The sequence below is a fragment of the Megalobrama amblycephala genome, linkage group LG23 (genome assembly GCF_018812025.1).
Source record: "Megalobrama amblycephala isolate DHTTF-2021 linkage group LG23, ASM1881202v1, whole genome shotgun sequence".
NCBI lineage: Eukaryota > Metazoa > Chordata > Actinopteri > Cypriniformes > Xenocyprididae > Megalobrama > Megalobrama amblycephala.
In genome coordinates this window covers 12,273,122-12,287,718 of record NC_063066.1, presented here as the reverse complement: position 1 = coordinate 12,287,718, position 14,597 = coordinate 12,273,122, and the positions used below count along the sequence as shown (strand labels likewise).

Below are 14,597 nucleotides of genomic sequence, written 5' to 3'. Positions count from 1 at the left end.
AATGTCTCACACGGCACTGCCACTGGCTTTTTTTCTTACGCCCTATGTTCAGAAGATAACTTCTCATGCAACTGCAGCTGTATGATTCATAGGGGTTTCATCATAGGAAGATAAAAAAACTATGTGTAGATGTTTTTGTTGAATATATACATATATATACACACACACCAGTATATGTTTATACCGTATTTTCCACAACTGACTATAAGCTGCACAGGTTCAAGATAGGTTGCGTATATGTACAAGTTACATTACATTAGGAAATTATGTAAAATACCAGTAAATTAAACACATTTTTTACAATTTTTCTTGCACCCTATGTTCTGAAGATAACTTCTTATGCTTCTGCAGCTGTATGATTCGTAGGAGTTTCATCATAGGAAAATGAAAATACTATGTGTTGATGTTTTTGTTGAATATATATATATATATACAAGATAGGTTGCTTATATGTACAAGTTATATTACATTAGGAAATTAAGTAAAATACCAGAATATTAAACAACATTTTTACAAACACTATAAAAACGTATTTTAGCTCCCCTCAGTACTGAAAAAAATACTTTAAATTTAACACTATTCAGAAGAGAACAGGAATGAAAGCGATACTAAAACTATTGACGTGTGGGAAATGCACTGTATACAAATAAACCTCGTAACCCTCATATACCAATCTCATTCTGTATGAATGCAAATGTGTGCATTTTGTGCACGTTTTGTATGCTTGGCATTAACTGCATTATATAAATCACTTTAGAATATAAGTTGCAACACATTTTATATTTAAAAAAATTTGACTTATATTTCAGAAATACCAGTCATAAATAAACACATACACACATAATATAAATCAATAATAATGTAAACATCTTGCTAGCATTACGGCCAGCAACGTTCCCTTTGAACTAGAGGTGATGGAGATGTTTTGATAAACACAGTGCAGGATCCTGTAAATCTAAATGCACTGACTGTACAAAATGCAAGATGACCTACCAAGTTTTCATTTACTTGATAAGTTAAATGAAAGGAAAGCAAAAGAGAGAACTGATGGGGCAAGGCTGAGGTGAAAATATTCAGCTGCATAGAGCAAATGGAAAGCAAATGAACAAACCAATTTGCCTTGACTTCATATCAAGATGAAGACTGAAGGGAAAATAACGTTGATTTCAAAATGGCGGATTTTCTTGATTACGTTTTTGAACATTTTTATCAGTTATCACCTGGAATGTTTTTCACCTTAAATTATAAAGGGATAATGGCCTTACCTGTTTTTCAAATATTCAATAGCAAGCAAACCTCATCGCACCACACAAGAAATTCTAATCCAAATGAATGTATTCCATCCTAAAAAAAAAAAAACCATCATCAATTTAACTTCATTACAGAATATGACTTGTGCCACAAGCATCTCTCAACTCATTCCTTTTGTTATACCCTTTCTCGTTTTTTTTTTCTTATTTTTTTTCAGTTTCTGTTCTCATTTATAGCATTAGCTTTTGACTGTCATCTCTACAGGACATTAATGTAAATCCCTTGGTTCCAGAGCTGAGGCAGTTTGGAAGAGGGATACTGGCGAGTTTCATTGCCTGGTCAGCGCACTTCCTGCCTGTGGCAAATCATAGGCTGCCTCCAACACAGCAGGAGGCAGGCAAGAGAGCTCCACATCAAATTGGAGAGTAGTGCGGGGGGTGCGGGAAGGCGGGTGAAGATGGGAGGAAAGCGAGAAAAAGAGAATGAGAGAGAATTTAAGACTGGTAGGAAAAGAAACAAGGATGTTATGGAGGTTGGAAAAGTGTACTGCAGGCAGCCAAGTCTGTAATGGACTTTAGGACATCTATAGCACACAGAGAACATCTCTGACTTGAAGCAGTTCACTTGCACACACACACACACACACACACACACACACACACAAGCACAATCCACAGAGTTCTTATCCCTTAGGGTGAAACAAAATGCATGGCCAGAAATGCACAGACTGTTTCTAGATGCTACAAAAAGACAAAAAGTTTCAAGATACAGCTGCAATAGCAATATATCACAACACTGGCTCTTGTAAAATCATGTAAAGTGTCATGTAAAGACAGATGCTGCAGGTAGCAATCCATCACAATTCAGTACTAATAAGCACACAGAAACACAATGCACAAGAGACCTTGGCTGACATTTATTTCAGGTTGTCTCACAATGAAATGTGCCTAGTTTTTAACTTATAAAGTTGATTAGGTACACAATAACACTACTAAACAGGTACATCTCCAGGGGTTACCTTTTTCATTGATTACATTTCAGACGTGTCCTTAATGACAAACCAAGTACAATTTAAAGGATTAGTTTACTTCAGAATTAAAATTTCCTAATAATTTACTCATCCCCTTGTCATCCAAGATGTTTATGTCTTTCGTCAGTCGAAAAGAAATTATGTTTTTTAAGGAAAACATTCCAGGATTTTTCTCCGTATAGTGGACTTCAGTGGCTACCAACGGGTTGAAGGTCCAAATTGCAGTTTCAATGCAGCTTCAAAGGGTTCTACACAATCCCAGATGAGGAATAAGGGTCTTATCTAGCCAAATGATCGGTCATTTTCTAAAAAAATAAATAAAAATGTATATACTTTTTAACCACAAATGCTCATCTTAGCTCTGCAATGCGCCACACATTACATAATCACGTTAGAAAGGTCACGCGTAACGCAGGAGGAAGTACCGCGGTAGGGCGAAAAACTACATCTCGTTTTCTCCTCCAACTTAAAAATCGTCCGACATCATTGTTTTACCTTTTTTTTGTAAAGGTCGTTTGATTTAGTCTTTGCATGTTCGCATGTACGTGCTCGGTACTTCCGCCTACATCACTCGTGAACTTCACAACATAATTACGTAATGCGCGGCCAGTGTTGGGGAGTAGTTAACTACATGTAGCGACGCTACGAGTTTAACTACATTTTTCAGTAGCTTGTCAGTAGTTCAGCTACTTTTAAAACAGTGTAGCTTTTCCAGTAGTTAACTACTTTTTCCAGCAAGTATCGGTATAGCGCGACCAAAAGCTACAAGCTACATTCTGTTATGCGTTCTGACGAGCCTGCAATGCATTGAAGCAGCACAGCATCTTCAGATCACGAACTAAAATCGTGCATTACCGCCATCTATTGTTATATCATGCATCTTGTGGCTTTACAGTTCACTGAGAAGAGATCGTCTGATGATTATGTAAAGGACAGGAATGGGTTTACACGAATCGATTAGTAAAGGTTACGCTTAATTTATAAACATGATTAAAACGCTGTCTGTGTCGAAGACTTCAAACACATACAGGTGAATAATAGCCTTTTTAAATTGATTGTGCTGCTTTATTGCAGTCTATATCAAATGTATGCAAACTATTTTATTACAGTGGTGACCCGCCATAGTCTAATCTGTCCCGCCACAGTTTTATAATGAACCTAAGATCACTAACGTGGTGTTTTGCATCATTGCATTGGCAAAGCATCCATCAATTGAACAGAAATAAAAATCGCGATATAGCTTAGTGCGCTTATCACATGGCAAAGGCTGATCTAATAAAAACAGGTTGCGTGGGTTTCAGAATGAAATGCACTATCTTCACACAAGAAGTGCATGATTCACATCTCAAAGCTTCATCACTACATGTGCTGTGAGTTTAAACCTGATTTTTTCTGTGTATCCAATTTAAGTTGCATATATTTTGTTCTTGCATGGCTGCAGGTCCGGTTCCAGAATCAAATCACTGAGGGTGCTTCTGAAATTAGTCAGGATGCTACAGTAAAGTGCAGATGTAATGTATAAGCAACGGCTCCACCATAATAAGAATAGCAAGATTTTATACTTTTACAAATAATTGGAATAGAATTTAAAAAATATTGATACAAAAATTCAAATATTTTTTCTAGTCTGCATTTACATTGCTTATTATTATTATTGCATATTTTTGTCCCGTGTTATGGTTATGGTAGCAATATTGAGTGTGAATCCTGCATTTATATGTACTGTAGACATCACTTCTGAAACTGCAGTGCAATTGGTCGTCTGTCCTCTTATAGCATGAAAAATAAAACTTATATTAAAATTCTGAGTGTATTATATAAAGCGTGCAAACAGCGCTTCCTTTATAATCACTAAAAAGTCATAACTCATCTCAGTTATAGCTGTCTACACTGCACAATGAGTCTCTTACATCATGTCTACACTTTGTTAATGACAGGCTTTGCGAGTGTGCAAACTCAGTGCTGAACAAAACTCTGGCGTGTCTTCCAGTGATTCTAACTAACTTAAACTCCCCTGATTGGCCATTGCGTTCAAGAGATCAACAGCAATGTCTGTGATTGGCTACATTGCTCACCGCTGCAAAATCATGTTTTAAATAGAAACATTTAAAATTCTCCAGAGCGCAAACACAAATACGCACTGGATCATTTGCCAATATGATATTATTACTTAGGGTGCTCTTGCTTGCGTTTGAGGGTGCTAAGGTGCGTAGAACCGGGCCTGCATTGGTGTGACATTTGTAGCAATTTTGAACTTTTGACAGTCAGTGTGAGATATAGGCTATATTTGAGTATTGTATCTTTTGATATAGTTTACAAAATAAAACAGTACGCTTTGAAATAATAATTGTAGTGCGTTGTGTTGTTTTAAACCCCTAACATTTTACTTAAACATTCTTCATTGACAGTCATTCAGTTATTTGTAATAGGCTATGTCATTTAAAAAAAAAAAAAATCAAAATAGTTTCAATGTAGCTAGCTACTTTTTGATAATAACTTGTAGTGTTGCTAACTACTTTTTCAGAAGGGTAGCTTGACTGTAGTTTAACTACTTTAATTTATGAGTTACTTGTAGCTTGTCAAATTACAGTTTCAAAGTAGCTTCCCCAACACTGAGCACGGCGCATGGCAGAGCTAGTGCAAGACGAGCATTTGTGGTTAAAAAGTAAATAAATTTCTATTTTTTTAGAAAATGAAATGAAAGAAAATTTAAGACCCTTATTCCTCAGCTGAGATCATGTAGAGCCCTTTGAAGCTGAATTTAAACTGCAATTTGGACCTTCAACCCATTGGTAGCTGTTGAAGTCCACTATATGGAGAAAAATCCTGGTATGTTTTCCTCAAACACCTTAATTTCTTTTCGAATGAAGAAAGACAGACATAAACATCTTGGATGACATGGGGGTGAGTAAATTATCAGGAAATTTGAATTTTGAAGTGAACTGATCATTTAAAACACTGCATGCTGCCTTCATTGTAACATTGCACAAAACAACTTATTGAAAAAGGACCATTATTCTGTCCATGGATCCATCAAAAGCATTAATCACAATATTCTAGCCACTGCTCTTGCTGAGACAGTCTAATCCTTTGAGACTTACTTTGCATGTATTTGTGTCTGTGCATTTTTTGAAATTCTGATTTGGCCTCCACTCTAGCTGTAGTGGCAAGCCAATTTTAAATGACACCAGTTTAAAGAGTAATCAATAAGTGTGAAGTCTTGTTGACGTGCTGAAGTCCACGAGGGAAATCAGATGTCAATTTGGCCGTAGGATCCTGTAACTGCAACTGCCGGCAAGCAGTACAACATCTCTGATATATCTACAGTGCCTTTAAATTGATTAGCTGTTAATTCTCTGAGGTGGTAAACTTTGTTGCTTTGAGCAAATATTGAGCAAGATGTATTTGTGCCTGCCTCTTGGCATCTACGCGTACTTGCTTGTTAAAGCATTTGTTTGTGTGCTTGTTAGTCGAAGCATGTAATGGTTAAAAAAAGGGATAAATCCAGTGCAAACACTAAAAATGGATTTCAGCCAAGGACAATTTTCAGATCCTCCACAGTTTAAAAATATGGCATATGGGGACGTTTTTGTATAGACGATAAATCAGACTAATCCTTTACAGGCTGTGATAACCTGGACAATGTTAAGCCAACAGAGATCAGGTCTGTCCACTGTGATTATGCAGAATAAATATAGTGTAAATGTGATACGCAGAGGCTGACGTGCTGGCAGTGTGTGTTTGTCAGGGTACATTAACCTGCGCCTGTTTGCTTAGCACTATTGAAATAGGCACTGATGGCTGAGCTACTTTCATACACACACACACACACAGTCTTATTCACTCGATCTCTCTCTGCGCTGGACTAAAAAAGCTACTTCACCGGGAGTGCTCAAGCCAATAAACAAATATTGAAAGAAGTGAAGGCTTTTCTACTCAATAAACTGCCAAAAGCATTTTTTAAACTTCTATCAAGCAGAATGAACTAAATTGTCATTTACAGATGGACAGCAAAAGAGACCAATCAGCAAAATGCCAAAGAAAGAATCTGAATGGTCCCTCAGTGCATATATGTTTTTAGATTTTTTTTTAGTTTTTTCACTTTGCAGTAAAACACACTAAATAAGAGGGCCACATGATTTATAAAGCATGGAGCAGGACTGAATTCCACCTTTTACATCATTTAAGCTTGACTTACTCTCTTTTTTTTATTTGCCCTGAGTGTTATTTGAACCGTTTGATAAGAGGTAAAAGGCTATAACACTCTCTTCCCAGCTGAATATGTGATACATGAGAGAGTCTGTATCTTCTAAATAAGCAACTGACATTAGTGACCTTTTGTTTTTTCCTCACTGTCCTTTTACAGCCCCCAGCAGGCGACATGTGTGTTTTTCCCTAATCAGAGGGTGAGGCTTTTTTTTTCTGCAATCAGGGGTCTATGTTCACAATGTGACCTCTATTTTTAATGTGCCAAAAAAAAAAAAAAAACTGTAAAATCCTAATATGAACTGGCTGAAAATTTGTTGGGCTTCAAAACGCCATTGTCGTATTCGCAGTGTAAGAAGAATGTGAATCTATGGAGCTACAGAATGTGAATATCACTACATGCTGTTTCTGTATCATGATCGAGATCATCAGAGCACAAATCAAAATGGCAGGCCTCTACTCTGAGTACCTTTTCAGTCACAACAAATTCTGATGTTGTGCTTCTTTTGTTCCGCCATGTTTTAGATGTTTGGTTTGACGGTTGTTTGACGTTTTTTTTTTTATTGTGTAAAATCAATATGGATATGTGGGATAAAGACAAATGAGGTTTCAAACACAGTACATACTTAATGGAGTTGTCAGCGTTATAACTAAACAGAAACGGAATTAGTTTAAATGAAATAATGCTAATGCAAAAAGCTTTGAAAATTAATTTTAGTCATACCTTACTTGATAACTGTTTAATAATCTGTATCTGGGTCTAAAATGAGAGCCCATTACTATAATCCTTGTTGAACTGATTTGATGAAGTAGCTATTGCCTTGTAAATCGTTTTGTGCCACCATTGTCCTTGATGACAAATGAGCCCAATTAGTCATGTGCTCATCTCCATGTACAAGTGATGTGAGACATAGGCTAATATAACTGCAACCGCGTTTAATCGGTATAGAAAATGAATAGTTCAGTCACTTAGCCTATATGGACTGGCTCCTTTAAGGAGTCTATGAGCCAAGGACAAATAGGCCAATTCAGTCTGATAATTTCTCAAGTTTACTGGTCTTATACATGAAGAGAACATCGAAACCATGGCCCCCTGTGTCTTGTAATTGAAATTGTTACATCGATGCTTCTTTAGGATCATGATACAGAAAAAGCGTGTTGATATTAATAATTTAAACGTAGGCCTTCGTAAAATTAATAAATGTAAAAGGTTATTAACGATGTGTAGTCTGTGGAAACTATCTCGCGCAACGGAGATTGTAATTTGACGTTTAGTCAACTATGCTTGCAGCACCAAATAACAGTTAACTTTTTTAAACATTAACAATGGTTTTGTGATGTATTTGTAATATATAACTCTAAAAATATAATTTGACGTGATTTATCGCCCTACCGCCCGAAACTAATCGCATTAGCTAATGCTAAAGAAGTCTGTTCGCTAAAGTCAGTTGGCAAAAATACGCGCTCTGACCTTCTTGACACTTGTCTAGTTTTTTAACAATGTGCTACTGAAAATCGTGTTGAGACCTACGTTTGTATGGGGGGGAAAATACAAAAATACCCCAACCTTTTAATTTGACTTCCTCTGGGGAAATTCAAGCTCTGAAAAACGCCCCCATAATCCGCAACATGGTTTTGTGCATTGAAGATAAACTACCTGTTTGTGCACGATTACAATTGCAAACATTTTCATGGCATGTCAAGTACAGTAAGAGGCTGTGGGATGTAGGACAGGTCCTCAGTCCATTCCTAAACTATTCTAAGAATGTATTCCATATTCCAATGTTACAAAATGCTACAAGTTTGTTGTGTCTGGTTATTTCCGTGCAGCTGGGCGGAATTCAATACCATTAAAGTGTAATGAAGACACTGAGTATTCCAACTTGAAAATTACAGCTGCAAACGGGTCAATAAAATACTCACTAGCATACTTGAAAGGCTGCACGTTTATATATTAAAATAGTGTATCACTACATAATGTCTCAACATACTGGCAAACGTTAACCAACTGCAATTACAAACAAGTCAAAGCAACATTAAACAAAAGTAACCTGTCTCTCATATCATTTCTTACCTTGTAAAATTCGGTTTAGATCCTCATTGTAGTGGAACGAGGTGAATAAAAACTTTACAGTAGGTATCCAAACTTATCAAAAGCAGCAGCTGTGAGATGCGATAAAATAACGGCTAGGACGATAAATTTCCCGCAGTCACGCCTTCCCGCGTCTCTCACACACTGAGTGCTCTCGAGAGGGGGAAATTCCTCCGCAAACGACCAGCCACACGCACTGTCTAAATAACGAGACAACGATCTGGACCCGGCTAACCCAGAGGCAGTAAGTCAAGAAGCGTTAGTTCTAGCTGTGTCAGAAACACATGTGATGGAGCCAAGGACTGTACCACTCCTCTGTTCTCCCTGTGTGTGCGCGCGCGCTGCGGTGCTGATGAGAGGACGGGTCGTTTGCGCGGGCTCCGCGCGATAGAGAGGCAGTGTCATTAACTGCACGAGGACTCGGAGCATCGCTGAATACTGAACAAGTCTTGTTTTCTCTTTCACTTGTATGTTTCATTTTATATTAAAAAAACAATAATTTAATCATAAATAGATAATATAGCCTATTAGAAGTCTGTGATGATTTAAGTGGAAGGAAACTTACATGCTACTAGTATCACAGACTTCTAATGGAAACACATAATGTACATAACGTAGCCTACATTGTTTTACTACTAGTTAAGATGTACTGATTTGTTTGTATATATATATATATATATATATATATATATATATATATATATATATATATATGAGAGAGAGATAGAGAGAGAGATCCAATTAGTATAGGATAATTCACTAACCTTGCTGCAACAAAAACACATTGTATAAAAATACAATAAAACAGATAAACAACAGGAGTGCATTTTTACAGTGTGTACACGGTCAAAGAATATGAAAAAAACTTGCCACACTCGTATGTAATATCTAAGGTCTCTGAAACTCCAAACATAAGAAATGAAACATTTTTTCACGAAGGCCGAAGCATGTTATCAAGTGTCTTTATTACCAGTTTGTACAGGAAAACATTACGCAATCTGATGCTTGAATGTTAAGTGCATTTTTCAAGCAAGTAAAATTGCCTTGGGGGTCTGTCAGAGCCCAAAACAGAACATGAGGTTTAAAGAACTTCCCATTAAGCTACTAAAATCCCATTGTTTTGAATGGAGATTGTGATATTTTATGCGATAATTAAAACCACCATAATGAATTTGCACTTGTCTTATGGCAATTGACTGGATTTCCTAAAATAAAAGCTAATTTTGCTTTAGTTAATCAGTTAATTAGCAGTACAGATGGTGAGGTTTCTGTCGCATCATCTCCCCGGTCCCCGAAGACTGGCCTGCAGTGGCATTTTTCATGTATTGTCCCTGCTTAGAGGACATTAGAGGGCCTTTTGGCTTTCATCAAAGAGCTGATGCGAAAAGCACATGGCATATGAATCGCACTTTGACGGCTGTGAAATGACAGCTCTCACAGTAGCTGTGTGTAAAGAATGAAGATCATTAATTACAAAAGCCCCAGCTACTTAATCCCACTCGAAAGAGAGCTTGAGGCGCCTGTCGTTCCCTTTGCCCTCCTCTGTTTTTCGCTCTCTTCCGATATCGCTTGTTTTCGCATCAGTCGCCCCTATTTCTCCTCCCCCACACCAGTCTAGCTGTCTTTTTTATCAGACTATTCTTCTTTCTTTCTCATATTCTTTTCAGCTCTTTTCTTTTCCATTACAAACTCCACTTTTATCTCCTCATTCTTTCTCTGAATTACTCTTTTATCTTCTGTCGCCCTTTGCATGTCATGAAGTCCAGCGAGAACAGAATCGAGAGTTTGAGTCCAGAGGTTTTTGGACTCAGCAGGGGGAACGCTCTCCTCACCCTCCTCCTGCATCCCAGCCCTCAGACCACATGCTGAGATGAAGTTATCTCTCAAGGCAAGCTGTTCCACTCACCAGAGCCTTGCATCCAAGTCTCCATGCCAAACACCAGCACATCAAACTCTCTCCCAACAGGAAGTGCTATTATCTGCATGAAAGCCAGCTTGATCAGTAGCTTGCCTTATACTACAACTGAAAGACAGCAACAGAAAAGTGAAACGATTCCATCTGCAGAGGAGCCGAGCTGGCCCAGAAATGCAGTGTATACTCATTACTCGAGTATGTAATGTTTTATCGTGCCCAAAAATGTTATGAAGAATTATAATGATCATTTTGAAATTACCACATTGAAGGACGTTTCATGTGATTGCTTTGTGAATTGTATAAAGCAAGATACTAATATTTGGCATTGACTGAGACTGTTTATAATGTGCTTGCTTCTTGCTGGCAGTGAATGTGTCACAATAACACATTAACATATCATATATTTGTCATGCATATTTCAGACGGACATAAATGTCATACCTACAGGATTTCCAATTAAACTTTATAACAAACACTGTAAAGGTCATTCCCATCAAACTCTAATTCTTAAACAGACCTTCTGCAAACACTGTTCTGGAAAAGGTCTGCTTGAATCCTCGAAACACAATTTCTGGGACAGTACTAAATGTCTCTTTTTCAAGCTAATCCATCACTGCTGGACTCATTTGTACCCTCTAGTGGGGATGAGTAACACTGTAATTTCTCATTAGATGAGGGCACATCTGTCTGTTTGAAAGCAAACAATTTGGACATGAAATCTGAAGGTGATACTGTATATGCACAGAAAACGTTTTGATATGGATGTACTCAAACAAAAATACAATTTCCATTGATTGCAATATAAGGGTTATCCTCTAGACTGTCTTTTGAAAGATTTTTCTGCCATAACAATGACAGCGAGTTTACTGCATGACCACCATTTACTGATCCAAAATACTGATATGACCAACACTATTTTAAATAGTATACCAAAATTGCCTACTTTTCAGCTTTATAGGCATTCAATCACAATATATGCATCATCGCATTCGACTCTGAATAGCAGCATTATCAACATCCTGCCTGCATCCATGTGAATGGATTGCCACCAGTCAACTTAATTGAACTTGACAATGAATCTTACTACATACACGTCACATTCTGTTTCAATGTACAACAGTATCTGAGGCGGTAAATAGTGAAGCACTTGTGAGGGCAAAGAGTTACGGTCCATGAGGGAGAATGAGCAGCTGCACTCTGTTTAAGTTACTCTCGGAGGATGAAAACAAAACTGCTAAAGGAGAAGAGCTGATTTTACTCTGAATTTTGTATTCACTGTTGCTGTGGTTGCAGCATATAATCCTCTGCTTACATTTCAAAACTAAATAGACCAAATTTATATCTGTAATTTTTGTTGTTGTATGCTGATTTGTTTGATATGCTGATTTGGTGCTCAAGAAGCAATTCTTATTATTATTATCATCAATGTTAAAAACAGTTGTGCTCCTTAAAGTCCCCCTGTAGTCAATAATTTTATCTTTGATCACCAAAATGACATTTAAACTTTTTTTTCTGCCTTAAAATAGCAAAACATTATATTAGAGATTCTTTTGAACCACTTTCACCTCACAACCATAAAAAGTGTAATAAAAAGCCTTTTTTGATTAGCAGAATGGTGGTTTATTTAAAAAATGCAACAGTAAAAAATGTACTAAAATAGCTGACATATACCATATACAGTAACACATCAGTGAACAGTTATGTTTGAAATTACTGACAGTGACCTTGAGGTGGCATTTCACAGAATCAGTGTTTCCTAATTAACTCTGATGTCTCTAGATGACTTCCAAAGACTCACCATGGCATGGAGTAACCTTCCAAATAAAGTGTGGTTAACAAGAGGAATCGCTTCATCTGAGGTGACAGTGTTTTCAAAAAACTTGGCCAATGATGAGCTTCTTACTGATGAGGCTTAATTATGCTCACTGTGAAACTGTGCATTCTAATTAGACGACGTAACAAGATATCTTACTTTGGGCAAATTTAAAGAATTACCCCTTATCCTATGAATCTAAGACTATACCGAAGTCAATTATATATACAAGACACCTATGTCAAAACTTCTTAATGTGCAACCACCTAACATTATCCAACCAGAACACTTGTAAGTATAGCTTGCAGGAATAAAAGCAAAGAATGCTTGTGTCTATGCTGCGATCTCGGAGCATGAATCTGAAAGCCATTAAGATGAATGACCAGTCAATAGTGATCTCCATAATCGTTAGTCCTTTGGTGATTCATCAAGCCAATGACACTCGTGTCCCTAATACCACATTTATGCAGGTTTGAGCAGAGGAGATTGCGTGCTGTGATTTTCTCCCAAATGATTGATTATATCCAGCCTCTTTTGCCCAGTGTGTGTATGTGTGCGCAGATGAGGAACTGAACGAATGAGCGGGTAAGTGAGTGAGTGAATGAGTGAGTGAATGAATAAGAGATCAAGTGTGTGAAAAAGCAAGAGAAACTGAGACACAAACCAGACAGAAAAGATTTAGAGAGTAAGTGTGAGTGAATAATCTATCATTTTGCCTAAAACATTAAAGGGAAAGTCATATTTTCACACATGAAGACTGCAATTTTGCTGGGGCTTTTTTTGGCTATCTGAGATTAATTTCAGGATTTTTTTACAGTGTGACTTCTCAATGACTGTCTAATGGAGAGTCAAAAGGAGCACTGCAACTGATTATGAGTGTCTCTGTATAAAAGAGAAAGAAAGCAACGGTTAGAGATGGAGAAAGTTCAGCTATAGAGAGTCAACATGATATACAAAATGAATATCTCATTATTTGTTCACTTAACACGATAATCATTCTAAAATTACCTCAAATTCCTCTGAAGAATAAAGAATTTTCCAAGGACAACACTCCATGTAAAATAAATCAGCTTTAGTCTTCTTTCAAATAAAATGCTCCTGATAATTTACTCACCTCCATGTCATCCAAGATGTTTATGTCTTTCTTTCGTCAGTTGAAAAGAAATTAAGGTTTTTGATGGAAACATTCCAGGATTATTCTCCTTATAGTGGACTTCAATGGTCTCCAAACAGTTGAAGGTCAAAATTACAGTTTCAGAGCAGCTTCAAAGGGCTTCCCTATTCAACGAACGCAGCACCAGTTTCATTTTTTTTTCAATAAATAGAATAGGGAAGGTGTAGGACATACAGCATAAGCTTTTTGAAGAATACAGAAAGCGGAAGCACATACAAGGCGGTCATTTGTGTTCATAAAGCATATACAGTTGTATTTTTTTTTTTTTTTTCGAAAATGGCCGATCGTTTCGCTAGATAAGACCCTTATTCCTCGTCTGGTATCATTTAAAGCTCTTTGAAGCTGCACTGAAACTGTAATTTTGACCTTCAACCATTTGGAGTCCACTATAAGGAGAATAATCCTGGAATGTTTCCATCAAAAACCTTAATTTCTTTTTGACTAAAGAAAGAAAGACATGAACATCTTGGATGAGGTGGGGGTGAGTAAATTATCAGGAACATTTTATTTGAAAGTGGACTAATCCTTTAAGCTACTGTTATGACTTTAATAATAAAGTACATTTTTATATATGAAATATATAAAATATTTATAAAAATTTATAACCGTAATATACTGTTCAAAAGTTTGGGGTCGGTAAGATTTTTCTATGTTTTTGATAGAAGTCTCTTATGCTCACCAAGGCTGCATTTATTTGATCAAAATACAGTAAAACAATAATTGTCACATGAGGTTTCTTTTTAGTTTGTACTACTTAGGGTATGTTTACATGACAATGAAGTACTAAAAAATGTAAAAGTTTTTCCTTTGCGATTTTCACGTACAAATGACAACGCTGTCAAAACAATCCACGTTCATCTGTGAAAATGACTATTTATGTTGTCTTCATGTGCTCTCGGAATGATCATAAATACGTGTTTCCTAGGTAAACAAAAAAAGCACGTGAGCGCCCTCCCATTTCAAAACTTGAATGCGATCAATTATCAAATTGACGATAGCATGTGAAGGCAGCATAAGTCCTAAGTATGCTTCGTGTTTTTACGCATACGCTAGTACAGTCGAACGCACAGCCTTGCAAAGTATACTTGATTTGACTTGTATGCGTACAGAGGCGTT

The 14,597-nt window shown here is 36.9% G+C and overlaps 1 protein-coding gene across 4 annotated transcripts in view; it reads right to left on the bottom strand.

Annotated features, from left to right (window-relative positions):
- The window catches only part of si:dkey-237h12.3 (teneurin-3), a 161,384-nt gene that overhangs the window by 126,378 nt on the left and 20,409 nt on the right, over nt 1-14,597 (bottom strand). For 2 of the 4 annotated variants that reach the window (XM_048175739.1, XM_048175743.1), the window contains exon 4: nt 1,266-1,344. The gene's annotated coding sequence lies outside the window, so the exon portion shown is untranslated. Of the gene's footprint in view, nt 1-1,265; nt 1,345-8,561; nt 8,958-14,597 lie in introns of those variants that run through there. The other 2 variants (XM_048175742.1, XM_048175740.1) reach the window with 2 other exon arrangements.